Raw genomic sequence first — 12,875 nt, forward strand, 5'->3', positions numbered from 1 at the left:
GTTGAGAGATTTCATGACGACATCACGATGAGTGATTCTGTGATGGACACTTGTGTATTTGCTTCTTTCCACACATGTGAGTAGCTATCATGTACATCGTGTTGAGAGATTCCATGATGACATCGCATTGAATGATTCTATGATGAGAGCTTGTATGTTTATTTCCACACATGGGAGTAGCCATGGTGGACATTATGTTGTGTGAGTCCGTAACATTACCAAATTGAGAGAATTTGTGTAGTCATTGTGAGTGTCATGTTGAGAGACTCCATGCTATGAGTATTTGAAAAGATATCTCCTTAGATAAGAAGGAGTGTTGGCAATTTGTAGCTGCAACAGCTATCTTTCTTTCGTGTCTGAAATAGTCAATCTTTCATTTGTGTCTGAGATAGTCATTGTTCGTAGGTTGTTAGTTCTTCCTTAATCATGTTGTGGATGATATTACTTGGTGACAATTACTCTAGTCAGTTGTTCATTTTTTATTTACTCTTCCACGGCTTATTATGCTCTGTCAATTCATGTGGTTCTTATTCCATATTCCCATTCGATAATGGCATTGAAAAGTCAATTGGTTCAAGTGGCTGAAGAGTCACCTTTCTTGAATAATGGCAGTTCCCAATATACCATATCAATTTAGAACATAAGTGTCAATTGTTTTGTGCAACAAGTATGAGAAGTCTTGAACGATAATTGCTGTGCATGTTCAGCATCAATTATATTGGAATTATACAACTGCTGGTCATCCTGTATGATTTAAATTTGGAGATTGCTATACACATTCAGTAAAAGATTGTTGTTTTGTATGTACTTATTGTAAAGAGCATTTTATGCAAGGGGTTGTTGAGTGTTTGCAATCTCAATAAACGATTTTTTACTGGTTCAGCTTGTGGGTTATGTATTCAGACTACGATTATAATTCAAAAAAGTATTTTTTTGGTGTGGCTGGGTTTTCACCCTCAAGTTGGAGGGTGTTCCCAAGGATCTTTGTATATTGGGTTATCTATTATGCATGGATCGAAAACTCTCACTAGGCAAAAAACTTGCCAGGCGCAAAACGAAAACTCGGGAAAATTTTGGCCAGAAAAAAGAAAAACTCGAGAACCTAAAAGATAGCTTAAATTTTATTAAAATACATTTTTTTTCAAAATTCAATAAGAAGATGCATCAAATGAGTTAATTAATGAGAACACAAAAGTAACAAACTGAGTTTATATGTATATAAATGCATAGTAGGTACAAAATCGCATTCTCATGCTGAATGTTGATGGCAGGAAGCAAAATAATAAATGGTTTCTATCAAACTAGAAATCAATACATCATAGTAAATAGTTTCTACAAAACTAGAAGTAAATACATCATAGTAAAATAGTCTGAGAGTGAGTTTGACCAACTTTGGCTTGTTGGAAAGTAATGATTGTCTTGGATGTGAGCAAGTGGTTGAGCAGGAGCTAAGTCTGTCAAGACTCAAGAATATAGAATTCAAACCAAGTGATTTCCGAGAAAATGAGTTGAAACTTTAAAAATCCTTGTTTCGGCTTCAAGTTGACCTCAAATAGCCAAGATAGATTGTGGAAGATAACACTATTGAAGATATGTTGAATCCTAAAATTTGGCTAAGCCTGGACATTTTTTAAAACTTCCAAAATCTAGAATCTATATTTTAACTCCTATGAAGATAAAACCTAACTCAAACAACATGACAGTATTTATACAAATATAGCTCGAAGTATAACTTATACTTAAATGTTACATTTATATAGATTCTACTGCCCTTGAACTGAAATTTTTTCTAAACCCTCTTGCCAATAAGACATGAGCTTCAAAAATGACATTTGTTTTCTTTTAGACGTTGAAAGAAACATTAGTGAGTCTTTTTCAAAACTCACCGATTTTTTGGCAAACTTTTGGCGAGTTTTTCTACAAACTCAGTAGCCTGTTTCTGCAATTTTTTCTTGGGAAAACTCACCGAGCAAAAGAACTTGGCGAGTTTTTAAAAATCGGCAATTATTCAACAATTTCTCCATCTTTGCTATTATGTATTGTACAATTTCTGCTATAACATCAACAAATGCTATAGTGATAGATAAAGTCTATATTGGTAATCTTCATTGTTGTACTCATTTACACCCTCTCAATATAACCGTGTGCTCTTCAACCTTATATACAGCCCTCAATTAATATGGTTCTAGAAGAAGATAGGTTATGATAATATCCGATAAGGAATTTTTCAATGTTACACTAGCGCGAGGTTCAGCAATGTGGGGGGACGTTGGGACAAGTTTCAAGTGCAGGAAAAAGGGGGCCTCAATTTGGGGATGGTGAGAGGATGGTGGGGGTGCGGGATGGGGGAGTGGGGGAAGTTGCATAGTATACATATATGACTTGAAATGCTAATTATGAAATAATACTTCAATATAACATAAAAAATATAGTTCAACAATGAATATAGAAAATTGAAATGCATTTCAAGAACCACAAGTTCAAACTTCAAACTTGAAACTTCATAACCAATGACCATTGAACATAGTAACATACTCATAGTACGCTGTAACATTAATAACATCAAAGTTTCAAACATAACAATAATGATAAATAAAAAATATAAATCATACTTAGCACAATGAAACAATGCATCATGACCATATCAAATGAGTACAATCTACAAAATGTCAATGATGAGAGTGTAAGAGTGGTAGCTCTCTACTCATCCCCTAAACCGAAGTCCTTGTTACTAGTACTAGACTCCTTTATTGGTAAGATAATATAAAAAAACTTTTAAAATTTGAATTGTCAACATGGGTGCTCAACACACCTCGTGCGTCCCCTATAAGTAACCAGAGTGCACCCAACAGTGCAGCATCGCTCCGGCAGTGGTGGTAGTGCGTGGGTGCGCGACGTACCTACACCTGAGACGTATGCCCACCCGATGTGCCAAGATTTTACCCCCGCTGTACACACCAAGGTAAACTGGAATTTTCTCTTTCACCCATGGTACCCCTACTCGAGACATACGCACACCTAGTGCACCGAGGTTTTACCCCGAGTGCACACACCCAGGTAAACTGGAATTTTCTCTTTCACCCATGGAAGATGCTTAATTTTCATTGGCTAGCATTTACTATTTGGAGGTGTTAATTATAGCAAAACCTATTTAGGGTTATTTTAAATTATCTTGGTCATTGATCTTGAATCAACCTGTGTCACTGGTTGTAATTGAGGGCTCTATATAAGGCTTGGCCTTCTCATTTGTTATTCATTAGAAGATTAGGCATAAAGTAGAGAAGACAAGAAATTGTTGCCAAGACTATGTTGAAGTTGATATGCAATCTTCGTTGAAGATATGGTGAACCTTTGTGTGTTGTCTCAACATTTTGCATGGTCTTCTACTTCCCCTAGCTTAGTTAAAGTTTATTGATTAAAATGGATAAATGTGTATGATGAATTATGAGTTCATACTTTATGTTACTAGTTGATCACAAGTTGTAGTGTAAGGTTGGCCTGAACAAGATAAGTAATAAGTTTGATTGTAAAGGTTCATTTGGATGACATATTTGGATGAGTGATTACAATATGAAAAGCCTTTGTGTTCCCATAGAAGATTGCATCATCTTTGCGTAGTCCTCTCAATTGAACTAAAGTTTGGTGAAAAAAATTAACTCATCCAAGCATCATCCATTGATATCATTGTCTTTAAGGAATAGAGTAGACTTCCTTACCATTCAATCTTTCAATCCTTGTTTCAAAGTCCAAGTTAGTCATTTTGATGGTCAAGTTCTAGCAAGTTTGATAGGAAACAAATGATAAAGTGCATGAAGAATACAATAAGTCCCTTTGTGATTACCAATAAGATCACATCATATTCATTGAGTTATATCCAGCATAAAGTGGCTCATCCGCATTGTAAACCTTGGGTTGCTTTGTATGATCACACATTTGTTACTTTGTTTAGCATTAGAAGTTTGTTTGTTCAAGAGAAGATGGAATACAATATTCAGTATTTCATTCTACACATTGAAGTGGTCACAAAACCTACATCAACACTTACCTCAATGGGAAGCAAATAAAATCATCTTTCTAGTATGAGCTTTGCAAATCTATGCAACTTCATCGGCGAGTTTATGTTCCCTACCTCAATGTATGCCACATGAAATACCAAATAGAAATGGTCAATGAAGTCAAACCATGTTAAAAACAAGAGCTCCATTTCAAGGCAAGTTAAAACAGAGCTCCGATGCTTCACGCCTGTGAGCATCACCTAGATCCAATGAGTGCTAAGTGTTCCATTTATTCTCATAAGAGATGGATTCATGTTTTATCACTACTCATGAAACACAAATCAATGAGTTTGACTCAAAATTAACACAGTTAAATCCTAATAGCAATATCACAACAGATCTAATGTCTATTATAGGAGTTGGGGTAAAAACAAAGCAACACACTTTGAAGCATTTTTGAAGAAGGGTGCTCCCGTTATTTACACAAACACACACAACAAAGTAGAGAAATAACAACTGCAAGAACAAGAAATTGGCTTCTTATTATCTCCAATAAAAATGAATTACAATTGGAAATATGGCATGCAAAGCCAAGTGAGCATTTTCCTTACAATATTTTGTAATCAAAGCCACCATATGCATCCCCTAGAACTCTCCTAGACAACCCTATGAGCCTTCCTTATATAGGCAATTTTCCAAAGCCCAAGAAGGTTCTAAGAATTTTAAACCTAAGTTTTGAGGTCAACTATCCCTCAAATATTATTTATATGTTATTACATTGGAATAGGCCCAAACAACTTTCAGAACCCAAAGTAATTTTTGAACAAATTTCATTTCTTCAATTTCAAGTAGTGCAACTTCTAGAGACTATAAGTAATTGTCAGTTGACTCAATTGGCTGCAATTACCCCTTTTTGAAAAGGGCACGAAGTGCTCTACAACATCTTTAACGAGCAAACCCACCAATTAGCCAAGGTTTGACCCCTTTTTGGAGCCTCTAAAACCTTCAAAATTGAGTTTAAAGTTTTTGTACCCTGCTGCCAATACCAAAAAATTTCAATATCTTCAAAACCAGCTTTGATCGTGCAATATAACTTTACTAGCAAGCTGATATATCCAAGATGAACCTCTAGAGAAGAAATTAGAACATTTTGAACTCTAACGACCAACTTACTAAAAATAGTAAGCTTCCATTAAAAGCAACTTTGCACTGAGATAGCCCTTATTGGCACACCAGATAATATTTTTGGGTGATGCGAGATTGCCCTTACACACAGGATGCTCCTGCATCAATTTCACATGCTCAGAGGAGTAAAATTGGAAAGAGAGCTTTGACAGCATGCTTCTTAGCAAGGTGTAATGCATTGGATACAACATTGACATCACTAAGAAGACCTGTTAATGGACTGCCTTTTAGGAATGGCATGGGTGAACAAGGGATTTGTAATGTCGAATTTGATTTAATGACTATGTTAGCCCATTAACCCACTGATGTAAAAGCATTGTGTTGTTATGTTAGCTAGATCCATCTTGAGGTATATAATATTTAAAATCTTTTATCAGGGTTAAAACTTAACATCTAAAAAGTCTACTCCAAAAAAAATATTAAATTGTCCTGACTGCAACATTTAATTCCAAACCTTTAGTCTACCTATATTCTGTATTCACCACATTTATGTTTCAGAAAGAGACAGAGAAATGTGTCAAAATGAAATTCAAAACTACTGTTTAAAAAAAAGGTAATGGCATGGTAAATGCAGCTGATCATTGCTCTGGATAAACTTCAAGCAATAATATTATGGTTTTATATAAGAAATAATGGTTGCTTAAAACAGCAAACTGCAAGTTAGAACTACAACAAACAAAGACAGTTGTGGACAGTGGAAACAAATTCAAGTCCCAGTACATGATTTATTTTCCCAGGTCAAATGCTTTCAACTGCAGCTGCTGATTGTGTTTACCATACAATCGAAAAGAGTCGTACCCTGTGTGATATACGTGTAACATCCAAATCTATTAATGTTCCAAGCAAGAAACATTGTAGAAAGCAAACAGAAAATTTAAAAGGAGAATATTGACATGACTGCAGCACCCAAGAAACAATAGCTTCTTGATCCACATCTTCAATCTTTCCCATGAGATCTAATGATGTTAGACCCCAATATGCACCACTCATTCTCAAGTGTTCCATGACCATTGAACTGAAGTCCTTTTTCTGATAACCAATCAATAATAATTAATAACACTGAGATAAATGAATAAACTGAAAAAAATTCATGTTTTTGGCAAAAATCAATTTATTTGAATACCTTTTCAAGCGAGTTGATGTATTGTACATGCTTGTCTATCTCCAAATCACCCATCTTACCAAACACCAAGAGATTATTGCAGATCAAACCTTTGTCTAAGTGCAGAAGGTAATCCAAATTCAAAACGATGATTCCAACCAATATACTAAAATACAATTATTCTAATAGTATAAGTGAATCTTCCCTAAGATCCTCTGTTGTACTCGAAGATAACTGAAAATTTGTCAGTAAGAACAAGCCTATTTTTTGTCACTAAACATAGGTAAAATACATTTCCCCGTTTTAAGCAAAAAGAACTTCTCAATCCTTCAACGTTCTATATATATAAATGCAGCATATATTAGATTACGCTTTCACTAAGTCTTCCACTATAATTGTTAAACAACTCGGTAAAATAGGCTATACATTAACATATAATGGTCTTCTAGGTTCGAAAGATATTTAGCTTTGAGAAATATAAACAAGCAACTGGTACTTACGTTCATTGCAAAACAACAACCAGCAGTAAGACAAGTCCATTTCTCATGACATTTACACCAACAAGACCCATTACGGTGACTAAGAAATTAACACTGGTAATGGACAATTACAATCACACAACAGAAAATCTTATCCACAACCAAACCGTGATACCCAGCAGCTTAAATTTTTAAGAATTGGAAGCACAAAACACATACTACATCAAGGTAATTATTTCTAATATAGTATAACGTGCTCAACCCGTTGAAGGGATTCTATTGCACCACCGACTCCATAGTGGGAAAAAAAAAAATTCTCTCTCTCTCTCATTGGTTGATACCCATACGGTTTATATCAGATTTACTAAAAGTATCTTTCATCAGTAGCTCAATAATAACTAACCTCTGATCTACAAAACAAAAAACATAATAAGGAAATCATTAAGTATAAAGACAAGCAGCCACTCAGAACTCCTTCCCACGTTTTTACTAATTGACTTCTATTTGGCATTATACGTTTTATTCCATTCATAATAGATTCAAAACAAAACAAAATTATTATATTCATAACAGCAAATTGATGCAAACAACAATTTCTTCTCAAAATTTAAAATAAAAAAGATCATGACTCAAGTACTTGATAATTTACAACGACACTATAAGAAAAAGGAACCTGGAAAAACGATTTGGAGAACCCAAGAAGACGCCTAAAGCTTCCTCCTTCAACCCTTAATAGGAAATCCCCCAAGCTTTTAATGCCAAAGAAGACATCTCTTCCTCCTTTTCTAACGCTAATCCTTTCTCTTCTTTGCCAAATGTCGTTGTCTCTCTCCTTCCAACAGCACCACCCAGTCGCTACTTCTTTGCCAACAACAACTCCCTTCAAACTCTATCCTTCCTCCTGCCTGCGTTTTCTTTTCCTCTCCTACCAGCCTAAAGTAATCCCCTTCTGCAAAAAGAAAGTTATTTTTAATACCCTCGTTCCATACCATCCGCTAATTGGCATTATGGAAGATTAAATGAAATTTTTTGATTATTAAAATAATCTCCACCGATTTTGGAGTGCTGAATTCACAATGAAGGGATTACACACTTCAGTTAAATATCTCAATTAACAATCCTCATTTTAAATTCATTATTGGAAAATAAATTAAGAGTATAATATTTATTTTCAAATCTAAATTATAGTATTTCAAAATTACTAGACAATTTATGAATTCAGTTTACCAGTTTATATGTATGTACAAATCTATATAATTAAACTAAGGTAAAAACCCAACATATAACTTATTTGAAATAAAATACATTATGTGTGTGTGTGACTACACCATACAAATTCCAAGCCCATCCTGCCAAGGAGCTAAACTCCTCTACGTCAACCACTCTTCCGCCTTGAATACCTGCACACTCACAAACTCAACATCATCCATTGAGTCAATAACGTCATCATCATGACAAATAAATAACATCCTAAATATGAATTTTTAAACATTATTCATACATCATCAAATATAAACATATAAAAACAACAATAATTTTTATCCATCATATCAAAATCTCATATGATCAATCATATAACAAAATCACTATATCGACAGCAAGTAAAATGTATCCATCTAATATTATCGACTAATAAAGTCTAAATATAAATATAAAGGTATTCGACTCCAGTCAAGTCATACATAGTCTTAGTCAAAAAGTCAATCAACATAATAAGTCTGAATAAAAAGCACGTCAAATTTTGAGTCGTTACACATCCAAGGAGGGAGGATAATAGTGATCATCATAGCCCCATACATCAATGGGGTTTGCGAGTGGCTCAAGAGGATCCCACCTGTCATCAACAATCTCTTTAGCTTCAAATTCATTTGCACTGAGAGGCGAGATTGCCAAATCCAAGAGGGGGAATGACCACTTTGAATCTCTATTAGAAGAGGACCAACCAAAAACAACAGGAGCAGCACGAGGAGCAATCAGGGATCAACTAGAACCCTATCGTTGAGAGGTTGAATGGCGACATCAGTCATCAAAACCACCACTAGGAGAGCGACGAGGAGCTTGAGAATGTGACATCTAGGAGTAATGAGCAAAGGAATTACGACCCTGTCGACATTCATGCAGTTGAGTGCGGTCTATGAAAACCAAATCTGACAAGACTCGAGCAATTGTAGAAGGTGTATTACCCTAATGATTAAGCAATGCCTAAAGGTAGACCACCTCCATCGCAACTCTATATATTTTTACTTGAATTTGCATCATGACATTGTTGTATATACAAGCCTTAGTGTACATGAAAACATTAATATCCAAAAAATTGTGAGGGAGTGAAACACCATTTCTAACCTTCCACGAAGTAAATAAGATCTTCATCTTGAAAGCATGTCATATCTGAGAATGTTTGAAGGGAATTCTAGGAGAATTTCCCAATAGAATCATATGTCAAGAGAAGGGCTCGTGCCGAAACGGTCTAAAGAACTAATGAATCCAGAGACAATATTATTGGGCCCTTAGACAAAACCAAAAAATGTGATGGAAAGTTTCAAGTTGCCCATCGAAAGGGCACTTAGGGTCTAGGACATCCAAATTCTTGAGTCGAGGTCCCAGAGACAAACCCTGGTGTTGGTGTTTGAAAACGTTGGAGGGTTTTCAATTATCCCAATGAGAATATGACATATTTAGGGGTAGCTAACTCCCATTTTCAACATGCCATTTTAGACACCGGGCCAACTATAAGGCTCTGACCCTTCTTCTACTTTAGGCTCTGCTAAACCTAGGCAGGTAGACCTGAGATTCAATTGATATCGTACCAGTGCAAAAAATATATCCCTGAATCTATTAAGCAGATAAAAACCCTTGTATCTCCTAATACTTATGCAATAACACAGATCTACAGTAGCAAATTGCAATTCTATGATATTCATAAGCTGAGCGAGGGCATTCTATTTAGGTCCTTCAACATAAAATGGAAAAAATGTTTGATTAATAATGTTGAATTCAACAAACCCTCATCTATGCAGCAGTAAGACTTTAATGATCCTGTAACTGACCAGTGCCTAATCCATTGGGCAAATCCACGAATCAAATGCATACATATGGATATCTTATACTTATTTATATATTCAAATATACGATCTATCTATTCAACTTGTAAATAGACATCAATGCTCAATCTGAACCTCATTCTCACATGATATCCCCATCAATAAACTTACAACCCTATTGATTTCCCTGTAGCATTTACATAACTACTTGAGTTATAAGCAACAATGAAATAACATACAGCCTTAAGGGACTGCAAATACGATCTAGGCTCTTTGTTCAAAGACCATAAAACATTGAAGCTCGTTGATAAAGGAGACAAGATTCAAGATGAAACTCATGAAATTTTGCTATTCTTTGTATTAATTTCCTTGAAACAATACAACCATATGCATGAAATCTAAGCATGAAAACACTTGATAGATCTAAACTATCTGTATTATCCTTCTTAGTGTTGTTCATACAAGAGAAATTTTGCTGAAGAAAATGGTTTCATAGTAATAACTGGAACCCTACTGGTATTACTCAGAGAAAACTGCCAACCTATTGGTTTCTCAGTGACAAAAATTGGAACCCTTATAATGAGGAAAAGAAAAGAAGATATAGGAGAAGAGTTAATTCTCGGATCTAATCAAAACATGACATCTGTCCACTTGGAAAACCTTCTCAACAGGTTAAAAACAACTCTCTAATCTCTCCCCTCAACTGGTGAATCAAATCTTCATCATTAGGCTTCTACAAGTGCAAAAATATCTGAGATATTTGAAGAATAACTAATTTGATTCCTGATTTTTACTTACGGTAAAATGAAAATCAATTTAAAAAATGACTTCTAAAAGCCAATGAAACACTCTAGAACTGATTTTCTTCACATCTAGACTTCACCAAGCCTTCAAAACTGTCCTGTAACAAACACTGATGCTTCATGATGAATTAAGCCCATTGGATTGAGAATGCCCCGAAAATCACAAAACTACTTACAGCGCGAACCAGTAAAAACCTATGCACAATTTGACTTCAAATATGAAAAATTCAGGTTCTCCTGGTTCCGACGGTATATGATAAGGCATATTTTGGACAAAAAATGCCCGTGTTATGGCCATTTGAAAATCTGATCTGAACTGTGTCTTTGCATTAAAAATGAATTTTTTTAAAAAGTATATAGTTTGAACTATATAAAGATTCAAAATAATGAAAATCTTTCATTTTATGCATTTGAAGCTCCTTTGAATTTTCATTTGAAAATCACTTGGTTGTCTCCCTCAATCCACTGTCGCCATGTGTCAAACGTTGATTAGCTGTGACCTTTGAAAATTTAATTAATTAATATTTTAATATTAATTAATTAATTTAATTATTTTAATCAATTTCCCTTATCCCGTAGCCCTGGGACCCTTTCTCATCTCTATTTCCGCCTCTACACTTTCAATCTTCATAAGAGCGAAAGCTTTTAAAATTAACCTTATGTTCTCACGCTTTTAAATCCCTTTATGCCTTTACGAGCGCGTACCATCAGAGATGCTTAGAATTCATTTCTTAGGCCTACGGGGTCTTCAACTCACGTACCGTCGGAGAGCTTCAAAAATTGCTTTATGCCCACAAGGGCTTGCCTTTATGTCTTCACGGGCATGGGACCCCTTTACACTTTGATGACCTTGAACATAGCACCGAAGAGCTTGAAAATTTGGTTCACGATACATCTATCATCCACATCCCGATCATACGAGCAATGCGTAACAACATAGAGGCTTTCCTTTTAACTTTCGCACATACGCTTAATCCCTCCATCCACATCCCGATCATACGAGCAATGCGTAACAACGTAGAGGCTTTCCTTTTAACTTTCGCACATACGCTTAATCCCTCCATGCACGAGTCAAAATTTGACTTTGGCCCCAATCGGTCCCTCCACATTCGTGCTCTCTTTGAAAAGTGTTGTCTCAAAGACAACTTACTATTTGTGTATAGTTGTATTTAAGCAACTAGGAAAAGACCCACACAATGCATGCGGGATTTACCATGTTTCAAATGCTCAACCCCCTGTTGTAGCCGTGGGCATTCTATTTCTCCTTTGCTACTGCATTATGGATGTGGATGTTGCAACATTTTCTACTCAAGTCGTCCCCTGCTCTGCACATTTCTTTTTGGCGTGAATTGCAATCATAAGCTCTCCCTTAACGTGGACTATATGGGTTGCTCCTTTGTGAATGTCGGCTCAACACTTAGATGGTTCCCTTATTCAGGCATGGGCTTCTTGTTGCTTGATGTGCTTACGTTTTGATGCATGAAGACCATAGGCTGCAACTTCTATGCTATTTTCATGGCGCTTCCCTTTTTATACTGTTGGATGCTTTGACTGCTTTGTTTTATTGGCTTGTATGGAGTTCTTACTAGCTGCAAGTTGCTCTTGGAGGTCGGATTTCTCATTTTTGGCACGTTGCTCATTCCCCTTCATATGGATGCATGCTCCTTCCTGACTAGTTTACTCCCTTGCTATGGGTTGCCTTGTCTCTTTAAATGCATTGGCGACTCTTGGATTTTGTGTGGTGATCAGCCTCTCTTTTTATGTAGCTCCCCTCTTCAAATGACTTGCCCACTTCATTTTGGTGTGAATGCTCAATCCCTCTTGGTTGCTTGGAGATCTACTTTATATCCATGTCCTTTTACTCTTGCAACAGTGTGATCTTATAGTCCAACATGGACTGCTCAAACTCTAACTTTGGTGGCTTTAGCAAGGAAAAATAACATATTTTTATGCAACTTTCTTCTTTGAAAATATGGACAGCTTTCTTGGTTGCATGTTTTACTTCATTTCACAGATCTACAAAGTCACCCTTGCGTGGAGGTTCTTTCATTGGTGTGGCCTCTCCTTCATTATATCACACATTTTGGGTTTGAACCTGCAATTTTCCCCTTTACAACATAGCACAGTGAGGCATTGTGAGTTTTATGTATGACTAGATTTTCAATCATTTTGCTTCCACTGTGTTGGATAGAAAGTAATATTTCTTGAATTGTCTGGCCCTCCACTATTTGATCAAAAGTATATTTCCCTTTGCCTTTTTCTATCATTAG

General features: G+C 35.7%; 1 pseudogene across 1 annotated transcript in view; it reads right to left on the bottom strand.

The window, feature by feature from the left end:
- The window catches only part of LOC149570846 (geranylgeranyl transferase type-2 subunit beta 1-like), a 52,437-nt pseudogene extending 44,665 nt beyond the window's left edge, over positions 1–7,772 (bottom strand). The window contains exons 1-3 of the transcript XR_016360246.1: positions 7,435–7,772; positions 6,304–6,357; positions 5,979–6,209 (exon numbers count right to left, since the gene is read on the bottom strand). The product of XR_016360246.1 is annotated as a geranylgeranyl transferase type-2 subunit beta 1-like (transcript). The remainder of the gene's footprint in view (positions 1–5,978; positions 6,210–6,303; positions 6,358–7,434) is intronic.
- Between the last annotated feature and the right edge of the window lie 5,103 nt (positions 7,773–12,875).

The sequence above is a fragment of the Cupressus sempervirens genome, chromosome 2 (assembly GCF_028749045.1).
Source record: "Cupressus sempervirens isolate cs-2001-9-10 chromosome 2, ASM2874904v1, whole genome shotgun sequence".
Classification (NCBI taxonomy): Eukaryota; Viridiplantae; Streptophyta; class Pinopsida; order Cupressales; family Cupressaceae; genus Cupressus; species Cupressus sempervirens.